Source organism: Microcebus murinus, chromosome 7 (assembly GCF_040939455.1).
Source record: "Microcebus murinus isolate Inina chromosome 7, M.murinus_Inina_mat1.0, whole genome shotgun sequence".
Classification (NCBI taxonomy): domain Eukaryota; kingdom Metazoa; phylum Chordata; class Mammalia; order Primates; family Cheirogaleidae; genus Microcebus; species Microcebus murinus.
Window position 1 is genome coordinate 107,673,887 of NC_134110.1, and position 15,904 is coordinate 107,689,790.

The window sequence follows — 15,904 nt, forward strand, 5'->3', positions numbered from 1 at the left end:
AACTGGCTGTGTCTACTCACCCACGGAAGACAGGCAGGAATGGCGCTGTGTTAAACTGGCCGTGTCCTCACACCCACGGGAGACGGGAAGACAGGGCGCTGTGTGGAACTGGCTGTGTCCACTCACCCATGGGAGACGGGCAGGTAGGGCGCTGTGTGGAACTGGCTGTGTCCACTTCCCAAGGTAGACAGACAGGCAGGGCACTTGTGGATCTGGCTGTGCCCACACAACCACAGGACATGGGAAGGCAGGGCGTTGTGTGGATCTGGCTGTGTCGACTCACACACGGGAGATGGGCAGGCAGGGTGCTGTGTTGATCTGGCTCTGTCCACACACCCATGCCATACGGGCAGGCAGGGCGCTGTGTCGATCTGGCTGTGTCCACACATCCATGGGACACCGGAAGACTGGGCGAAGTGTTGAACTGGCTGTGTCCACTCAGCCACGGGAGCCGGGCAGGAAGGGCGCTGGGTGGATCTGCCTGTGTCCACTCTCCCACGGGAACCGGGGAGGCAGAGCCGTATGTGGATCTGGCTGTGTTCAATCACCCACAGGAGACGGGCAGGCAGGGCGATGTGTGGAACTGACTGTGTCCACTCACCCACGGGAGACCAGCAGGCAGGGCCCTGTGTGGATCTGGCTGTGTCCATACACCCACGGGAAACGGTCAGGCAGGGCGCGGTGTGGAACTGGCTGTGTCCACAAAACCCGCGAGACGGGCAAGCAGGGTGCTGTGTTGAACTGACTGTGTCTACTCACCCATGGGAGACAGGCAGGCAGGGCGCGGTGTGGATCTGGCTGTGTCCAGTCACCTATGGGAGATGAGCAGGCAGCGTGCTGTGTGGAACTGGCTGTGTCCACTCACCGATGGGAGACGGGCAGGCAGGGTGCTGTGTTGAACTTGCTGTGTCCACTCTGCCACTGGAGACGGACAGGCAGGGGGCTGTGTTGAACTGGCTGTGTCCACTCACCCACGGGAGATGGGCAGGAACGGCGCTGTGTGGATCTGGCTGTGTCCACTCAACCAAGGGAGATGGGCAGGCAGGGCGCTGTGTGGAACTGGCTGTGTCCACTCACCCACGGGAGACGGGCAGGTAGGGTGCTGTGTGGATCTGGCTGTGTCCACACACCCTTGGAAGACGGGCATGTTGGGCACTGTGTGGAACTGGCTGTGCCAGACACCCATGGGAGACGGGAAGGTAGGGTGCTGTGTGGATCTGGCTGTCTCCACACACCCACGGGAGATGGGCAGGCAGGGCGCTCTGTGGAACTGGCTCTGTCCACTCTCATATGGGAGACAGGCAGGCATGGCGCTGTGTGGAACTGGCTGTGTCCACTCACCCATGGGAGATAGGGAGTTAGGGTGCTGTGTGGAACTGGCTGTGTCCAGACAACAACGGGAGACGGGCAGGCATGGTGCTGTTTTGGACTGGCCGTGTCCTCACAGTCACGGGATACATGCAGGCAAGGCGCAGTGTTGAACTGGCTGTGTCCACACACCCACGGGAGACGGGCTGGCATGGCGCATTGTTGAACTGGCTGTGTCCTCACACCCACGGGAGATGGGAAGATAGGGCGCTGTGTGGAATTGGCTGTGTCCACACACCCACGGGAGATGGGCAGACCGGGTGCTGTGTGGAACTGGCTGTGTCATCACACCCACGGGAGAAAGCCAGGTAGTGCGCTGTGTGGAACTGGCTGTGTCCACTCACTCCCTGTGGAAGGGCAGGCAGGGCGCTGATTTGAACTGGCTGTGTCCAATCACCCACAGGAGACGGGCAGGCACGGCGCTGTGTGGAACTGGCTGTGTCCACTCACCCACGGGAGACGGGAATGCATGGCGTGGTGTGGAACTAGCTGTGTCCACTCACCCATGGGAGATAGGCAGTTAGGGTGCTGTGTGGATTGGGCTGTGTCCACATAACCATGGGAGACGGGCAGGCAGAGCGCTATGTGGAACTGGCAATGTCCACACATCTACGGGAGACTGGCAGCTAGAGTGCTGTGTGGATCTGTCTGTGTCCACAACCCATGGGAAACCGGCAAGCAGGGCGCGGTGTGGAATTGTCTGTGTCCACTCACCCATGGGACACGGGCAGGTACAGTGCTGTGTTTAACTGGCTGTGTCCACACACACACGGGAGATGGGAAGGCAGAGCACTGTGTGGAACAGGCTGTGTCTACTCACCCAGGGTGATGGGAAGTTAGGGCGCTGTGTGGAACTGTCTGTGTCCACTCACCCACGGTAGATGGGCAGGCAGGGTGCTGTGTTGAACTTGCTGTGTCCACTGACCAACGGGAGATGAGCAGGCAGGGTGCTGTTTGGAACTGTCTGTGTCAACTCACCCACGGGAGTCCGGCAGGCAAGGCGCTGTGTTGAACTTGCTGTGTCCACTGACCAATGGGAGACGGGCAGGCAGGGTGCTGTTTGGAACTGTCTGTGTCCACTCACCCACGGGAGACCAGCAGGCAAGGCACTGTGTTGAACTGTCTGTGTCCACTCACCCACGGGAAACGGGCAGGAAGTGCGCTGTGTTGAACTGGCTGTGTCCACACACCCATGGGAGACGGGCAGGAAGGGCAGGAAGGGCGCTGTGTGGAACTGGCTGTGTCCACTCACTCTCTGGAGACGGGTAGGCAGGGCGCTGTGTGGAACTAGCTGTGTCAACTCACCCACGGGAGATGGGCAGGCACAGTGCTGTGTGGAACTGGCTGTGTCCACTCACCCAATGGAGATGGCATGCAGGGCGCTGTGATGAACTGGCATGTCCACACACCCAAGGGAGATGGGCAGGCTGGGCGCTGTGTGGAACTGGCTGTGTCCACAAACCCAAGGGAGATAGGCAGGCTGGGTGCTGTGTTGAACTCGGTGTATCCACACACCCATGGGAGACGGGCAGGCACGGCGCTGTGTTCAACTGGCTGTGTCCTCACAGACATGGGAGACGGGCAGGGAACGCGCTGTGTGGAACTGTCTGTGTCCACTCACCCACAGGAGACGGGTGGGCAGGGCGCTGTGTTGAACTGGCTATGTCCACTCACCCACGGGAGATGGGCATGCTGGGTGCTGTGTGGAACTGGCTGTGTCCACTCACCCACTGGAGATGACAGGCAGAGCGCTGTGTTGAACTGGCCATGTCCACACACCGATGTGAGACGGGCATACAGGGCGCTGTGTGGAACTGGCTGTGTCCACACACCGAAGGGAGACGGGCAGGCAGGGCGCTGTTTGGAACAGGCTGTGTACACTCCCCCACAGGAGACGGGCAGGCTTGGCGCTGAGTTTAACTGGCTGTGTCCACACACCCTCTCGAGACGAGCAAGCAGGGCGCTGTATGGACCTGCATGTGTCCACACACTCACGGGAGACGGACAGGCAGGGCGCTCTCTGGAATAAGCTGTGTCCACTCACCCACGGGAGACAGGCAGGCTGGGTGTTGTGTGGAACACCTACAGGAGACAGGCAGGCAGGGCGGTGTGTGGAACGGGCTGTGTCCACTCACCCACGGGAGACGGGCAGGCAGGGCGCTGTGTTGAACTGCCTGTGTCCACTCACCCATGGGAGACGAGCAGGCAGGGTGCTGTGGTGAACTGACTGTGTCCACTCACCCACGGGACACGGGCAAGTAGGGTGTTGTGTGGATCTGGCTGTTTCCACACACTCACAGGAGATGGGCAGGTAGGGCAAGGTGTTGGACTGGCTGTGTCTACTCACCCACGGGACATGGGCAAGTAGGGTGCTGTGTGGAACTGGCTGTGTCCACTCACCTAAGGGAGACGGGCCGACAGGGAGCTGTGTGGAACCTGCTGTGTCCACACACCCACGGGAGACGGGCATGCTGAGTGCTGTGTGGAACTGGCTTTGTCCACTCACCCACGGGATACGGGCAGTCAGTGCGCCGTGTGGAACTGGCGGTGTCCACACACCCACGGGAGACCGTCTGGCATGGCGCTGTGTCTAACTGGCTGTGTCCACACACCCACGGGAGACGGGCAGGCAGGGCGCTGTGTGGAACTGGCTGTGTCCACTCACCTACGGGAGACGGGCAGTCAGGGTGATGTGTGGAACTGGCTGTTTCCAATAACTCACAGGAGACGGGCAGGCACGGCGCTGCGTTGAACTGGATGTGTCCTAACACCCACGAGACGGGCAGGCAGGGCGCTGTGTAAAACTGGCTGTGTCCACACACCCATGGGAGACAGGCAGCCATGGCGCTGTGTTGAACTGGGCATGTCCTCACACCCACGGGAGATGGGCAGGCAGGGCGCTGTGTGGAACAGGCTGTGTCCACTCACCCACTGGGGACGGGAAGTCAGTGCGCTGTGTTCAAATGGCTGTGTCCACACACCCACGGGAGTCAGTCAGGCAGGGCGCTGTGTGGAACGAGCTGTGTCCACACACCCACAGGAGATGGGTAGGCACGGTGCTGTGTGAAATTGGCAGTGCCCACTCACCCACGGGAGACAGGCAGGCTGGGTGCTGTGTGAAAATGGCTGTGTCCACTTACCCATGGTAGACGGGCAGCCTGTGTGCTGTGTGGAACTGGCTGTGTCCACTCACACATGGGCGAGAGACAGGCAGGGCGCTGTGTTGAACTGGCTGTGTCGACTCACCCATGGGAGACGGGCAGGTAGGGCTCGGTGTGCAACTGGCTGTGTCCACTCACCCACGGGCAAAGGGCACGCATGGCGCTATGTGGAACTGGTTGTGTCTACTCACCCATGGGAGATGGGTAGGCAGGGCGCTGAGTGGAACTGGATTTGTCCACTCACCCACGTGAGAGGGATAGACATGGCGCTGTTTACAACTGGCTGTGTCCACACACCCACAGGAGACAGGCAGGCAGGGTGCTGTGTGGAACTGGCTGTGACCACCCACCCACGGGAGATGGTCAGACAGGGCGCGGTGTGGAACTGGCTGTGATCACACACCCACGGGAGACGAGCAGGCAGGGCGCGGTGTCGATCTGCCTGTGTCCACACACCCACGAGAGACGGGCAGGCAGGGCGCGGTGTGGAACTGGCTGTGTCCACACTCATGGGAGACGGGCAGGCAGGGAGCTGTGTGGAAATGGCTGTGTCCACAAACCCATGGGAGACAGGCAGGCAGGGCTCCGTGTGTATCTGGCTATGTCCACACACCCACAGGAGACGGGCAGGCAGGGCGCTGTGTTGAACTGGCTGTGTCCTCACACCCACGGGAGACGGGCAGGCAGGTCGCTGTGTGGAACTGGCTGTGTCCACACACCCACAGGAGATGGTGATGCTGGGTGCTGTGTGGAACTGGCTGTGTCCACTCTCCCACGGGAGACGGGAAGGCAGGGCTCTGTGTTCAACTGGCTTATCCATTCATCCACGGGAGACTGGCAGGCAGGGCGCTGTGTGGAACTTGCTATGTCCACACACCCAAGGGAGACGGGCTGGCACGGCGCATTGTTGAACTGGCCGTGTCTTCACACCCACGGGAGACGGGCAGGCAGGGCGTAGTGTTGGACTGGCTGTGTCCAGTCACACATGGGAGACGGGCAGGCAGGACGCTGTGTAGAACTGGCTGTGTCCACACACCCACGGGCAACGGGCATGCTGGGTGCTGTGTGGAACTGGCAGTGTCCAGTCACCCACGGGAAACGGGCAGGCAGGGTGCTGTGTGGAACTGGCTCCGTCTACTCACCCACGGGAGACAGGCATGCACGGTGCTGTGTGGAACTGGCTGTGTCCACACACCCACGGGAGACGGGCAGGCAGGCAGCTGTGTGGAACTGGCTGTGTCCACACACCTACGGATGACGGGCTAGCACGGCGCATTGTTTAACTGGCCGTGTCCTCACCCCTACGGGAGATGGGCAGGCAGGGCATGGTGTTGGACGGGCTGTGTCTGCTCACCCACGGGAGATGGGCAGGCAGGTCGCTGTGTGGAACTGGCTGTGTCCACACACCTACGGATGACGGGCTAGCACGGCACATTGTTTAACTGGCCATGTCCTCACCCCTACGGGAGACGGGCAGGCAGGGCGTGGTGTTGGACGGGCTGTGTCTGCTCACCCACGGGAGATGGGCAGGCAGGTCGCTGTGTGGAACTGGCTGTATCCACACACCCACGGGCGACGGGCATGCTGGGTTCTGTGTGGAACTGGCAGTGTCCAGTCACCCACGGGAGATGGGCAGGCAGGGCGCTGTGTGGAACTGGCTATGTCCATTCACCCATGGGAGACAGGCAGGCACGGTGCTGTGTAGAACTGGCTGTGTCCACACACCCACAGGAGACGGGCATGCAGAGCACTGTGTTAAACGGGCTTTGTCTACACACCCACGTGAGACAGGCTGGCAGGGCGCTGTGTGGAACTTGCTGTGTCCACTCACCCACAAAAGATGGGCAGGCAGGGCGCTGTGCTGAACTGGCTGTGTCAACTAACCCACAAGAGACGGGCAGGCACGGTGCTATGTGGAACTGGCTGTGTCGACTTACCCACGGGAGACGGGAAGGTAGGGTGCTGTGTTGAAATGGTTGTGTCCACTCACCCATAGGAGATGGGCAGGCAGGGCGCTGTGTGGTTCTGGCTATGTCCACTCACCCATAGGAGACGGGCAGGCAGGGCGCTGGGTTGAACTGGCTGTGTCCACTCAGCCACGGGAGACGGGCAGGCACGAAGCTGTGTGGAACTGGCTGTGTCCACACACCCACGAGAGATGGGCAGGTACGGCGCAGTGTGGAACTGGCTGTGATCACTCACCCACGGGAGACGGGCAGGCAGGGCGCTGTGTGGAACTGGTGGTGTCCACACACCCATGGGTGCCGTCTAGCACGTCGCATTGTTTAACTGGCCGTGTCCTCACCCCCACGGGAGACGGGAAGGCATGGCGCGGTTTTGGACTTGCTCTGTCCACTCACCCATGGGAGACCGGCAGGTAGGGTGCTGTGTGGAACTGGCTGTGTCCACTGACCCACGGGAGATGGACAGGCTGGGCGTTGTTTGGAATTGGCTGTGTCCACACACCCATGGGAGACGGGCTGTCAGGGTGCTGTTTGGAAACGGCTGTGTCCACACACTCATGGGAGACGTGCAGACAGGGCGTTGAGTGGAACAGGCTGTGTCCACTCACCCACCAGAGACGGGCAATCACGGGACTGTGTGGATCTGGTTGTTTCCACTCACCCATGGGAGACTGGCAGTCAGGGCGCTGTGTTACTGGCTGTGTCCACACAGCCACTGGAGACGGGCAAGCAGGGTGCTGTGTTGAACTGGCTATGTCCACACACCACGGGAGACGGGAAAGAAGGGCGCTGTGTTTAACTGGCTGTATCCACACACCAACGGGAGATGGGCAGGCAGGGCGCATTGTAGAACTGGCTGTGACACACACCCACGGAAGACGGGCAGGCATGGCGCTGTGTGGAACTGGCATTGTCCACACACCCACGGGAGACCGGTAGACAGGATGCAGTGTGGAACTGGTTGTGTCCACACACCCACGGGCGACGGGCATGCTGGGTGCTGTGTGGAACTAGCTGTGTCCAGTCACACAATGGAGACGGGCAGGTAGGGCGCAGTGTGGAACTGGCTGTGTCCACACACCCACGGGAGATGGGCAGGCAGGGCGCTGTGTTTCACTGGCTATGTCCACACACCCACGGGACATGGGAAGGCAGGGCCCTGGGTGGAACTAACTGTGTCCACTCACCCTTGGGAGACAGGCAGGCAGGGCGCTGTGCTGAACTGGCTGTGTCCACTCACCTGCCGGAGACTGGCTGGCAGGGCGCTGTGTTGAACTGGCTGTGTGACTCACCCACGGGAGATGGGCAGGCAGTGTGCTGTGTTGAAATTGTGGAGTCCCCTCACCCACTGGAGATGGGCAGACAGGGCTCTGTGTGGATCCGGCTGTGTCCACTCACCCACGGTAGACGGGCCACACAGCGCTGTGTGTATTGGCTGTGTCCACTCACCCATGGGAGATGGGCAGGCAGGCTGATGTGCGGAACTGGTTGTTTCCACTCACCCACGGGAGACGGGCAGGCAGGGCTCTGTGTTACTGGCTGTCTCCACACACCCACTGGAGACGGAAAGGCAGGGTGCTGTGTGAACTGACTATGTCCACACACCGAAGGGAGACGGGCAAAAAGGGCGCTGTGTGGAACTGGCTGTGTCCATTACCCATGGGAGAGGGGCAGGCAGGACGCTGTGTGGAACCGGCTGTGTCCACTCACATACAGGATACAAGCAGGCTGGGTGCTGTGTGGAACTGGCTGTGTCCACTCACATACAGGATACAAGCAGGCTGGGTGCTGTGTGGAACTGGCTGTGTTCACTCAGCCAGGGAGACAGGCAGGCAGGGCGATGGGTTGAACTGGCTGTGTCCACTCACCCACGGAAGACGGGTAGGCAGCGCACTGTGTGGATCTGGCTTGTCCACTCACCCACGGGAGACGGGTAGGCAGCGCACTGTGTGGATCTGGCTGTGTACACTCACCCACGGGAGAAGGGCAGCAGGGCGCTGTGTGGAACTGGCTGTGTCCACACACCCAAGGGCGACGGGCTTGCTGGGTGCTGTTTGGAACTGGCTGTGTCCAGTCACACATGGGAGACGGGCAGGTATGGCGCTGTGTGGAACTGGCTATGTCCACACACCAACGGGAGACGGGAAGGCAGGGCGCTGTGTGGAACTGGAGGGGAACACACACTCGGGAGATGAGCAGGCAGTGCCCTGTGTGGATCTGGCTGGGTCCACACACCCATGGGAGACGGGCAGGCAGGTCGCTGTGTGGAACTGGCTGTATCCACTCACCATGGGAGGTCGCTGTGTGGAACTGGCTGTATCCACTCACCATGGGAGACGGGCAGGCAGGGCGCTGTGTTAAACTGGCTGTGTCCACACACCCACAGGAGACGGGGATGCTGGGTGCTGTGTGGAACTTTCTGTGTCCAGTCACCCACGGGAGACGGGCATGCAGAGCACTGTGTTAAACAGGCTTTGTCTACACACCCACGTGAGACAGGCTGGCAGGGTGCTGTGTGGAACTTGCTGTGTCCACTCACCCACGAAAGATGGGCAGGCAGGGCGCTGTGCTGAACTGGCTGTGTCAACTAACCCACAAGAGACGGGCAGGCACGGTGCTATGTGGAACTGGCTGTGTCGACTTACCCACGGGAGACGGGAAGGTAGGGTGCTGTGTTGAAATGGCTGTGTCCACTCACCCATAGCAGATGGGCAGGCAGGGCGCTGTGTGGTTCTGGCTATGTCCACTCACCCATAGGAGACGGGCAGGCAGGGCGCTGGGTTGAACTGGCTGTGTCCACTCAGCCACGGGAGACGGGCAGGCACGAAGCTGTGTGGAAATGGCTGTGTCCACACACCCATGGGAGACGGGCTGGAAGGGCGCGGTGTGTATCTGGCTATGTCGACAAACCCACGGGAGACGGGCTGGCACGGCGCTGTGTGGATCTGGCTGTGTCCACTCACCAACGGGAGACGGGCAGGCAGGGCACCGTGTGGAACTGGCTGTGTCCACACACCCACGGGAGATGGGCAGGTACGGCGCAGTGTGGAACTGGCTGTGATCACTCACCCACGGGAGACGGGCTGGCACGGCGCTGTGTGGATCTGGCTGTGTCCACTCACCAACGGGAGACGGGCAGGCAGGGCACCGTGTGGAACTGGCTGTGTCCACACACCCACGGGAGATGGGCAGGTACGGCGCAGTGTGGAACTGGCTGTGATCACTCACCCACGGGAGACGGGCAGGCAGGGCGCTGTGTGGAACTGGCGGTGTCCACACACCCATGGGTGCCGTCTAGCACGTCGCATTGTTTAACTGGCCGTGTCCTCACCCCCACGGGAGACGGGAAGGCAAGGCGCGGTGTTGGACTTGCTCTGTCCACTCACCCATGGGAGACTGGCAGGTAGGGTGCTGTGTGGAACTGGCTGTGTCCACTGACCCACGGGAGATGGACAGGCTGGGCGTTGTTTGGAATTGGCTGTGTCCACACACTCATGGGAGACGTGCAGACAGGGCGTTGAGTGGAACAGGCTGTGTCCACTCACCCACCGGAGACAGGCAGGCAGGGCGCTATGTGGATCTGGCTGTATCCACTCACCCACCAGAGACGGGCAATCACAGGACTTTGTGGATCTGGGTGTGTCCACTCACCCACGGGAGACTGGCAGTCAGGGCGCTGTGTTACTGGCTGTGTCCACACAGCCACTGGAGACGGGCAAGCAGGGTGCTGTGTTGAACTGGCTATGTCCACACACCATGGGAGACGGGAAAGAAGGGCGCTGTGTTTAACTGGCTGTATCCACACACCAACGGGAGATGGGCAGGCAGGGCGCATTGTAGAACTGGCTGTGACACACACCCACGGAAGACGGGCAGGCACGGCGCTGTGTGGAACTGGCAATGTCCACACACCCACGGGAGACCGGTAGACAGGATGCAGTGTGGAACTGGTTGTGTCCACACACCCACGGGCGACGGGCATGCTGGGTGCTGTGTGGAACTAGCTGTGTCCAGTCACACAATGGAGACGGGCAGGTAGGGCGCTGTGTGGAACTGGCTGTGTCCACACACCCACGGGACATGGGAAGGCAGGGCCCTGGGTGGAACTAGCTGTGTCCACTCACCCATGGGAGATAGGCAGGCAGGGTGCTGTGTGGTCCAGTCTGTGTCCACTAACACAGGAGAGATGGGCAGGCAGGGCGCTGTGTTAAACTGGCTGTGTCCACTCACCTACCGGAGACTGGCTGGCAGGGCGCTGTGTTCAACTGGCTGTGTGACTCACCCACGGGAGATGGGCAGACAGGGCTCTGTGTGGATCTGGCTGTGTCCACTCACCCACGGGAGATGGGCAGGCATGCTGATGTGCGGAACTGGTTGTTTCCACTCACCCATGGGAGACGGGCAGGCAGGGCTCTGTGTTACTGGCTGTCTCCACACACCCACTGGAGACGGAAAGGCAGGGTGCTGTGTGAACTGACTATGTCCACACACCCAAGGGAGATGGGCAAAAAGGGCGCTGTGTTGAACTGGCTGTGTCCATTCACCCAAGGTAGACGGGCAAAAAAGGGCGCTGTGTGGAACTGGCCGTGTCCAAACACCCATGGGAGACGTGCAGAAAGTTTGCTTTGTGGAACTGGCTGTGTCCACTCAACCACGGGAGATGGGCAGGCAGGGTGCTGTGTCGAACTGGCCGTGTCCAAACACCCACGGGAGACGGGCAAGCACGGCGCTGTGTGGATCTGGCTGTGTCCACTCACCCACGGGAGACGGGCAGGCAGCGCGCTGTGTGGAACTGGCTGTGTCCCCACACCCACGGGAGACGGGCAGGCAGCACGCTATGTGGAACTGGCTGTGACCACTCACCCATGGGAGACAGGCAGGCAGGGCGCTGTGTGGAACTGGCTGTGTCCACACACCCACGGGAGACGGTCAGGCAGGTTGCTATGTGGAACTGGCTGTATCCACACACCCACAAGTGACGGGCTGGCACTGCGCATTGTTTAACTGGCCGTGTCCACACCCCCACGGGAGATGGGAAGACAGGGCACGGTGTTGGACCTGCTGTGTCCACACACCCACGGGAGACGGGCAGGCATGGTGATGTGTGGAACTGGCTTTGTACACTCAAGAAAGGGAGATGGGCAGGCAGGGCGCTGTGTTAAACTGGGTATGTCCACTCATCCACAGGAGACGGGCAGGCAGGGCACTATGTGAATCGGGATGTGTCCACTCACCCACCAGAGACGGGTAGTAACGACACTGTGTAGATCTGGCTGTGTCCACACACCCTCGGAAGATGGGCAGTCAGGGCGCTGTGTTACTGGTTGTGTCCACACACCCATTTGAGATGGGGTGGCAGGGTGCTGTGTTGAACTGGCTATGTCCACACACCACGGGAGATGGGCAGGCAGGGCGCATTGTGGAACTGGCTGTGCCACATACCTACGGAAGATGGGCAGGTACGGCACTGTGTGAAACTTGTAGTGTCCACACACCCATGGGATACCGACAGGCAGGACGCGATGTGGATCTGCCTGTGTCCACACTCCCATGGGAGACTTCAGGCACAGAGCTGTTTGTATCTGGCTGTGACCACTCACCCATGGGAGACGGGCTGGCACGGCACATTGTTGACCTAGCCATGTCCTCACACCCACCAGAGATGGTCAGGCAGGGTGCGGTGATGGACTGGCTATGTCCACTCACCCATGAGAGACTGGCAGACAGGGCGCTGTGTGGAACTGGCTGTGTCCACACACCCACGGGCGACGGGCATGCTGGGTGCTGTGTGGAACAGGCTGTGTCCATTCACCCACAGGAGACAGGCAGGCAGGGCGCTGTGTGGAACTGGCTGTGTCCACTCACCCAGGGGATACGGGCAAGCAGGACGCGGTGTGGATCTGGCTGTGGCCACACACCCACGGGAAACGGGCTGGAAGGGCTCTGTGTGGAACTGGCTGTGTCCACTCACCCACGGGACACTGGCAGGCAGGGCGCTGTGTGGAACTGGCTGTGTTCACACACCCACGGGAGATGGGCAGGCAGGGCGCTGTGTGGAACTGGCTGTGTCCACTCACCCACAGGAGACGGGCAGGTAGGGCTCTGTGTGGAACTTTCTGTGTCCACACAATCACGGGAGACGGGCAAGAAGGGCGCTGTGTTTAACTGGCTATGTCCACACACCCATGGAGGATGGGCAGTCTGGGTGCTGTGTGGAACTGGCTGTGTCCACTCACATACAGGATACAAGCAGGCTGGGTGCTGTGTGGAAATGGCTGTGTTGACTCACCCAAGGGAGATGGGCAGGCAGGGCGCTGTGTGGAACTGGCTGTGTCCACTCAGCCAAGGGAGACGGGCAGGCAGGGCGCTGGGTTGAACTGGCTGTGTCCACTCACCCACGGAAGACGGGCAGGAAGGGCGCTGTGTGGATCTGGCTTGTCCACTCACCCACGGGAGACGGGAAGGCAGTGCACTATGTGGATCTGGCTGTGTACACTCACCCACAGGAGAAGGGCAGCAGGGCGCTGTGTGGAACTGGCTGAGTCCACACACCCAAGGGCGACAGGCTTTCTGGGTGCTGTTTGGAACTGGCTGTGTCCAGTCACACATGGGAGACGGGCAGGTATGGCGCTGTGTGGAACTGGCTATGTCCACACACCAACGGGAGACAGGAAGGCAGGACGCTGTGTTTAACTGGCTATATCCACACACCTACGGGAGACCGGCAGGCAGGGCGCTTAATGGATCTGGCTGTGTCCACTCACCCACGGGAGATGGGCAGGCAGGGCGCTGTGTGGATCTGTCTGTGTCCACTCACCAATGTGAGATCAGCAGCCTGGGCACTGTGTTGAACAGGCTGTGTCCACTCACCCACGGGAGAGGCGCATGTAGGGTGGGGTGTGGAACTGGAGGTGTCCACAGACTCACGGGATATTGGCAGGCAGGGCGTTGTGTGGAAGTGGCTATGTCCAGACACTCATGGCAGACGGGCAGTCTGGGCGCTGTGTGGAACTGGCTGTGTCCACTGAACCACGGGAGACGGGCAGGTAAGGCGCCGCGTTGAACTGGCTGTGACCACGAAACCATGAAAAAACGGGCAGGCTGGGCACTGTGTGGAACTGGCTGTGTCCACTCACCCACGGGAGATGGGCAGGCAGTGTGCTGTGTGGAACTGGCTGTGTCCGTTCACACTCAGAAGACGGGCAGGCAGGGCCCTGTGTGGATATGGCTGTGTCCACTCATCCACGTGAGACAGGCAGGCAGGGCGCTATGTGGAACTGGCTGGGTCTACTCACCAACAGGAAATGGGCAGGCAGGGCGCTGTGTGGAACTGGCTGTGTCCACTCACCCACGGGAGATGGGCATTCAGGGCATGGTGTGGAACTAGCTGTGTCCACTCACCCATGGGAGATAGGCAGTTAGGGTGCTGTGTGGATCGGGCTGTGTCCACACAACCATGGGAGACAGACAGGCAGGGCGCTATGTGGAACTGGCTATGTCCACACACCCACGGGAGACTGGCAGGTAGGGTGCTGTGTGGATCTGTCTGTGTTCACAACCTATGGAAAACTGGCAAGCAGGGTGCGGTGTGGAATTGTCTGTGTCCACTCACCCACGGGACACGGGCAGGTACAGTGCTGTGTTTAACTGGCTGTGTCCACACACACACGGGAGATGGGAAGGCAGAGCACTGTGTGGAACAGGCTGTGTCTACTCACCCAGGGTGACGGGCAGTTAGGGTGCTGTGTGGAACTGTCTGTGTCAACTCACCCACAGGAGATGGGCAGGCATGGCGCTGTGTTGAACTTGCTGTGTCCACTGACCAACGGGAGACGGGCAGGCAGGGTGCTGTTTGGAACTCTGTGTCAACTCACCCACGGGAGTCCGGCAGGCAAGGTGCTGTGTTGAACTGGCTGTGTCCACTCACCCACGGGAAACGGGCAGGAAGGGCGCTGTGTGGACCTGGCTGTGTCCACTCACTCTCTGGAGATGGGTAGGCAGGGCGCTGTGTGGAACTAGCTGTGTCAACTCACCCACGGGAGATGGGCAAGCACAGTGCTGTGTGTAACTGGCTGTGTCCACTCACCCAATGGAGATGGCAGGCAGGGCGCTGTGATGAACTGGCATGTCCACACACCCAAGAGAGACGGGCAGGCTGGGCGCTGTGTGGAACTGGCTGTGTCCACACACCCAAGGGAGACAGCCAGGCAGGGTGCTGTGTTGAACTCGGTGTATCCACACACCCACGGGAGACGGGCAGGCATGGCACTGTGTTCAACTGGCCGTGTCCTCACAGCCACGGGAGACGGGCAGGCAACGCGCTGTGTGGAACTGTCTGTGTCCACTCACCCACAGGAGACGGGCAGGCAGGGCGCTGTGTTGAACTGGCTGTGTCCAGACTCCTACAGGAGACGGGCTGGAATTGCGCGGTGTGGAAATTGCTGTGTCCAAACACCCACAGGAGACTTGGAGGCAGGTCGCTGAGTGGAACTGGCTGTTTCCACACACCCTAGGGAAACGGGCACGCAGGACGCTTTTTGGAAATGGCTGTGTCCACACATCCACAGGACACAGGCAGGCAGGGGGCAGTGTTGAACGGGTTGTGTCCACACACCCATGGGTTTGGGCAAGCTAGACGCTGTGTGGAACAGGCTTTGTCCACACACCCACACGAGATGGGCAGGCAGGGCGCTGTGTGGAACTGGCTATGTACACACACCCACGGGAGATGGGCAGGCGGTACGCTGTGTGGAACTGGCTGTGTCCACACACCCACGGGAGAAGGGCAGGGTGCTAGGTGGAACTGGCTGTGTCCACACACCCATGGGAGATGGGCAGGCAGGGCGCTGTGTGGAATGGGCTGTGTCCATACACCTAAGGAGACGGGCAACCATGACTCTGTGTGGAAATACTGTTCCACACACCCACGGGAGACAAGCAGGCAGGGTGCTGTGTGGAGATGGCTGTGTCAACGCAGCCACGGGAGATGGGAAGACAGGGTGCTGTGTGGATATGACTGTGTCCACACACCCACGGGAGACGGGTTCGCAGTGCTCTGTGTGGATATGGCTGTGTCCACGCACCCAACGGAGACGGGCGAGCAGGACGTGATGTGGAACTGGCAGTATCCCCACACCCACGGGACACGGGCAGGCAGGGGGTTGTTTGGAACTGGCTGTGTCCACGCACCCACAGGAGACGGGCACGCAGGGCGTGTTGTGGAACTGGTTGTGTCCACACACCCACGGGAGACGGGCAGGCAGGGCGTTGTGTGGAACTGGCGGATTCCACACACCCACGGAGACGGGCATGACGGGTACAGTGTGTAACTGGTTGTGTCCACTCACACACAGGAGACGGGCTGGCAGGACGCTGGGTGGAACTCGCTGTGTTCACACACCCACGGGAGAC